The sequence below is a fragment of the Dromiciops gliroides genome, chromosome 3, assembly GCF_019393635.1.
Source record: "Dromiciops gliroides isolate mDroGli1 chromosome 3, mDroGli1.pri, whole genome shotgun sequence".
Taxonomy (NCBI): domain Eukaryota; kingdom Metazoa; phylum Chordata; class Mammalia; order Microbiotheria; family Microbiotheriidae; genus Dromiciops; species Dromiciops gliroides.
Window position 1 is genome coordinate 159,253,593 of NC_057863.1, and position 5,799 is coordinate 159,259,391.

General features: G+C 36.4%; 1 pseudogene; it reads left to right on the forward strand.

Annotated features, from left to right (window-relative positions):
- The first annotated feature begins 4,670 nt into the window (after positions 1–4,670).
- On the forward strand, positions 4,671–5,200 carry LOC122750310 (annotated as a pseudogene).
- The last annotated feature ends 599 nt before the right edge of the window (positions 5,201–5,799 follow it).

The following is a 5,799-nucleotide window of genomic DNA, read 5'->3' on the forward strand; positions in this document are numbered from 1 at the left end:
GGAATGACTCTTGAGGACTGGGGTGGTTCTGAGCTTAACCTGAACTCCTGATTTTATTCCAAAGCAAACTGAATCTCCTGCATGTCAAGCCTGCGACCAGCATAGTTGCCTACAATTGCCTGTGGGCTAGAGTCTGACCACGAGGGAGTGGGGTGCGGTGGAGAATAAAGAATGAAATGATGTTAATTCCAGCATCTGCCCAAGCACATTCCTTTCCGTGTTAGACATTTCTGTATATAAATGTCCTTGACTACCTATGAACCACAACTGTGTAGTTATATGAGCACACCCCCATAAAATTTCTTTCTTCAGATATAATGTTCTTGCTTCTCTCCCAACACATGTCCAGCAGATTATGAAATGTGAAATTGCACACATGGTACTGCCCATCATGAACTTGAACTCTTTGCACACAATCCTTTTCACCATAAGGTTCCAGTCATGCTGTACTCCAGGAGTTTATCTTTCCCATAGTTTTCCAATGAGGGGGAGGCAACAATAGAGTAATTTTGATAGCTAGGGTAGACCATCTCTAGGGCAGAGAAACACAAATTAGGGGTAGTTGTTGATATGTAAGGCTTTGGCCAACCCAACAGGAGTTCCAATAATATTATGGTCCCTAGCAGGCACAATCTGACAGGAACTGGAAATGATAGAGAGAGTGTGAAAGACTAGAATTAAAGCTGCTATAGTTTGTCAAGTCTCTGGGAATATTTGTAAGAGTTTGACAAGTGTGTGTGGGAGGAGAGGTTTTTGTACTTGCTTCTTTAATTGGCTGAAAGTACTCATAGATAGTGCATTCAGCCACTATTTTAGCTAGTCTTCTGGAAAGTTGCAGAAGATGCACAAAGAAAGAAAGTTAAGGAGAGGGGTAGTGGTGAATTCAGAAAAGCTAAGATGCAAGTAGAAATGAATGAGAACATTGCACAGAATAGAATGAAGTTACTGAAAGCTTTTAAAATAATTCACTTAATTTAGTTTAGTTTTGTTTACTTTATGGTATGCTTTAATTCCCATTCAAGAGGACACATTGATTTTCTCTTCCGAGGAGAATTTTTACAAAGATGTAATTATTTCAGGGTATAGTGGCACTAATATATATATATATATATATATATATATATATATATATATATATATATTTTGCTGGACAATGGGGGTTAAGTGATTTGCCCAGGGTCACACAGCTAGTAAGTGTCAAGTGTCTGAGGCCGGATTTGAACTCAGGTACTCCTGAATCCAGGGCCGGTGCTTTATCCACTGCGCCACCTAGCAGCCCCCAGCACTAGTATTTTAAATCATATTTTAGTAAAGGCTAATCAGGGGGGGCAGCAAGGTGGCACAGTGGATAAAGCACCGGCCCTGGATTCAGGAGTACCTGAGTTCAAATCCGGCCTCAGACACTTGACACTTACTAGCTGTGTGACCCTGGGCAAATCACTTACCCTCCATTGCCCTGCCCACCCCCCAAAAAAAGGCTAATCGGTGGGGTTTTTCCCAATACTTGGTCAAAAAGGGTAAATGAATTTGTTTCCACTATAGCTTCTTAATGGAATTATAAGTCTCTATGAGGAAAATATGTAATAAAACCTTGATTGATATGTTTTGTTGTAGATGGATTGAAAAAAAATCTCCAGAATACAATTTTATTAGTTTTGTGACCATGGGCAAGCTGCTTACCTCTCTTAGCTTCAGTTTCCTCATCTGTAACATGGGGATAAAAATACCTATATTATGTACCTAATAGATTTTCTGTTAGGCTCTAATGAGATAATGAATATAAAGTGCCCCATAAACATTAAAGCACTATACAAATGTCAGTTATTGTTCCTTCCAAAGTTCGATTATGTCAGAAAACAGTTTATGTACCCTGATACTTTCTAGGGAAAATTTAACTCAAAAACCATTTTTAATCATAAAAGTATTTTATTTTCCAGTTACATGTAGAGATAGTTTTCAACATTTGTTTTTATAAGATTTCTAATTTCAAATTTTTCTCCCTCCCTCCCCTCCTTCCCCCCTCCCCTGGACAGCAGGTAATCTGATATAAGTTTATATATATATATATATATATATATATATATATATATATATATATATACACACACATACATACACACATATATATGTATGTATATGTGTATATGTATATATATGTGTATATATGTATGTATATAATAACATCAAACATATTTCTGCATTAGTCATGTTATAAGAGAAGAATCAGAGCAAAAAGGAAAAACATCAAAAAAGAAAAACAACACCACCAAAATCAAACAAAAAAATAGTATGGTCCAATCAGCATCCATATTCCACAGTTCTTTTTTATTTCTTTTCTGGATTTGGAGAGCCTTTTCCATCATGAGTCCTTTGGAACTTTCTTGTACCTTTGTATTGGTGAGAAGAATCTAGTCTATCATGACTATAGCAATCCAATATAGGTTATATATACATACATACACAATCATGTTAAATATATTTCTGCATTAGTCATGTTGTGAAAGAAGAATCAGAGCAAAAGGGAAAAACCTCAAAAAAGAAAAACAAAAAAAGTAGATATAGTATGGTTCAATCTGTATCTAGATTCCACAGTTCCTTTTTTCTGGATTTGGAGAGCATTTTCCATCATGAGTCCTTTGGCACTATCTTGGACCATTGAATTGTTGAGAACAATCAAGTCTATCATAGCTGATCAACACACAATGTTGTTAATACGGTGTACAATGTTCTCTTGGTTCTACTCATTTCACTCAGCATCAGTTCATGCAAGTCCTTCCAAGTTTCTCTGAAATCCACCTGTTCATCATTTCTTACAGCACTATAGTATTCCATTACATTCATATACCACAACTTGTTTGGCCCTTCCCCAATTGATGGGTATCCCCTCAATTTCCAATTCCTTGCCACCACAAAAAGAGCAGCTACAAATATTTTTGTACATATGGGTCCTTTTCCCTTTTTTATGATCTCTTTGTGAAAAAGACTTTTGGGCATAGTTCCAAATTGCTCTCTAGAATGGTTGGATCAGTTCACAGCTCCACCAACAATGCATTGGCGTTCCAATTTTTCTACAGCTTCTCCAACATTTATTATTTTCCTTTTTTGTCATATTAGCCAATCTTATGGGTGTCAGGTGGTACCTCAGAGTTGTTTTAATTTGCATTTCTCTAATAAATAGTGATTTAGAGCATTTTTTCATATAGCAATAGATAGCTTTGATTTCTTCATCAGAAAACTTCCTGTTCATATCCTTTGACCATTTCTCAATTAGGGGATTTGATTTAGTTCCCTATATATTTTAGAGAGGTCTTTATCAGAAATATTGGCTATTTTGTGTCCCGGGCAGCTAGGTGGTGCAGTGGATAGAGCACTGACCCTGGATTCAGGAGGACCTGAGTTCAAATCCGACCTCAGACACTTGATACTTACTTGCTGTGTGACCCTAGGCAAGTCACTTAACCCCAATTGCCTCATCCAAAAAAAAGAAATTGTGTCCCAGCTTTCTGCATTGCTTCTGTTTGTATAAAACCTTTTTAATTTAATGTAATCAAAATCATCCATTTCTCATTTCATAATATTCTCTATCTCTTGTTTGGTCATAAATTCTTCTCCTTTCCATAAATCTGAGAGGTAAACTATTCCTTCCTCTCCTAATTTACCTATGGTATCACCTTTTATGTCTAAATCATGTTGACCTTATTTTAGTAAAAGGTGTAAGACATTGGTCTATGCCTAGTTTCTGCTATACTATCTTCCAGTTTTCCCAGCAGTTTTTGTCAAATACCGAGTTCCTATCCCACAAGCTTGAGTCTTTGGGTTTATCAAACAGTACATTACCAAAGTCATTTACTGCTGTGTCTCCTGTGCCTAACATATTCCATTGATCGACCACTCTATTTCTTAGCCAGTACCAAATAGTTTTGATGACTGCCACTTTATAGTAAAGCTTCAGATTTGGTACAGCTAGCCCACCTTCCTGTGCATTTTTTTTTTGTTAGTTCCCTTGATATTCTTGACCTTTTGTTCTTCCAGATGAATTTTGTTATTATTTTTTCTAGCTCTATAAAATAATTTTTAGGTAGTCTGATTGGTTATGGCACTTAATAAGTAAATTAATTTAGGCAGAATTGTAGTTTTTATCATATTAGCTCGGCCTATCCATGAGCAATTGATAGTTTTCCAATTATTTAGATCTGATTTTATTTGTGTGAAAAGTGTTTTGTAATTGTGTTCATATAGTTCCTGAGTTTGTCTTGGCAAGTAAACTTCCAAGTATTTCTTATTGCCTACCGTTACTTTAAATGGAATTTCTCTTTCTATCTCTTGCTGGTGGACTTTGTTGGTCATGTATAGAAATGCTGATGATTTATGTGGATTTATTTTATATCCTGCAACTTTGTTTAAGTTGTTCATTGTTTCTCAAAAAATATTTTAACCTTATTTCATCTTCCTTCTTCATGGAGGGGAAGTATGTCCTACTCAGTTTTGTTTCACATAGGTATCCAACCAAACCTTCTGGTCTTAGTTCCCAGAAATGTTGATGTTCACTAATATATAGATTCACTAATATATAAATTTTTGTTTAAGCTGGAAACTGATATGGGAGTTATGGTCTCCCTTAAAGAAACAATTGGACCTTTTTTTTTTTTTTTGGCCCTTTCACCACCAGAATGAAGACCATTCTAAGCAAGCAGGCTATCGACATCCCAGAATATGTTGACATCTCTCTTAAGGGTTGTACAGTTATTGTGAAGGGGCCCAGAGGAATCCTCCATAGGGATTTAAACCATATCAAGGTTGAGCTCGGTCTCCTTGGAAAGAAGAAAAAAATGCTCCAGGTGGACAAATGGTGGGGAAATCGAGAAGAACTTGCAACTGTTCGAATTATCTGTAGTCATGTACAAAACATGATCAAAGGTGTTACTCTGGGTTTTGGTTACAAGATGAGGTCTGTGTATGCTCACTTCCCCATCAATGTTGTTATTCAAGAGAATGGCTCACTTGTCGAAATCAGAAATTTCTTGGGTGAAAAATATATCCGAAGAGTGCGCATGAGACCAGGTGTGACTTGTGCTGTTTCTCAAGCCCAAAAAGATGAGTTAATTCTTGAAGGAAATGATATTTAACTAAGGATATCAGAAAATTTTTGAATGGTATCTATGTTTCTGAGAAAGGCACAGTGCAACAAGCTGATGAATAAGTTGAAAAATGTGCCAAAGGCAGTGTCCTGAGAAGTCTACTTATTCAGATGTCAAAATAAAAATACTTTTTATCAAAAAAGAAAGAAAGAGTTGGAGTAGGTGTTGGCAAAGTATGTAAAATTGACTAGCTAACCTCATTTTCTGGTCCCATCTCTCTTCTCCCAAGAGGAAAAGTGACTATTTTGCTAGAAGAGTAGCCCCGGGTCGGGGGGGGGGGGGGGGGGGGAGTGGGGGATATATTTATTTTGGTGTAGGTGGTGCCTAAATTGACTAAGGAAAATAGAATGAGGAGTATACTGTATTCCAGGTAATATCTGGACCTTTTAAAAGATTTCTTCTCATTTACCTTTAGTTCCCAATAGCACCATGAATATATCAGGCTTTCTGTTAATAATTGTTGAATGAATAAACAAATGAATGAATCTGTGTTAGTTTGTCTTTTGTAGTCTGCCAACATAAACTAATAAAAACCTGCAAATGACCTGGACAGTCTGCTCTCTTTGGTGATAGCTTGAATATGCAACATGAAAAAAAAATAAAACTGATTCGAAAGCATAGCTGGAAAAACTTTATTATTTCAAGACCTATCCATGTCATT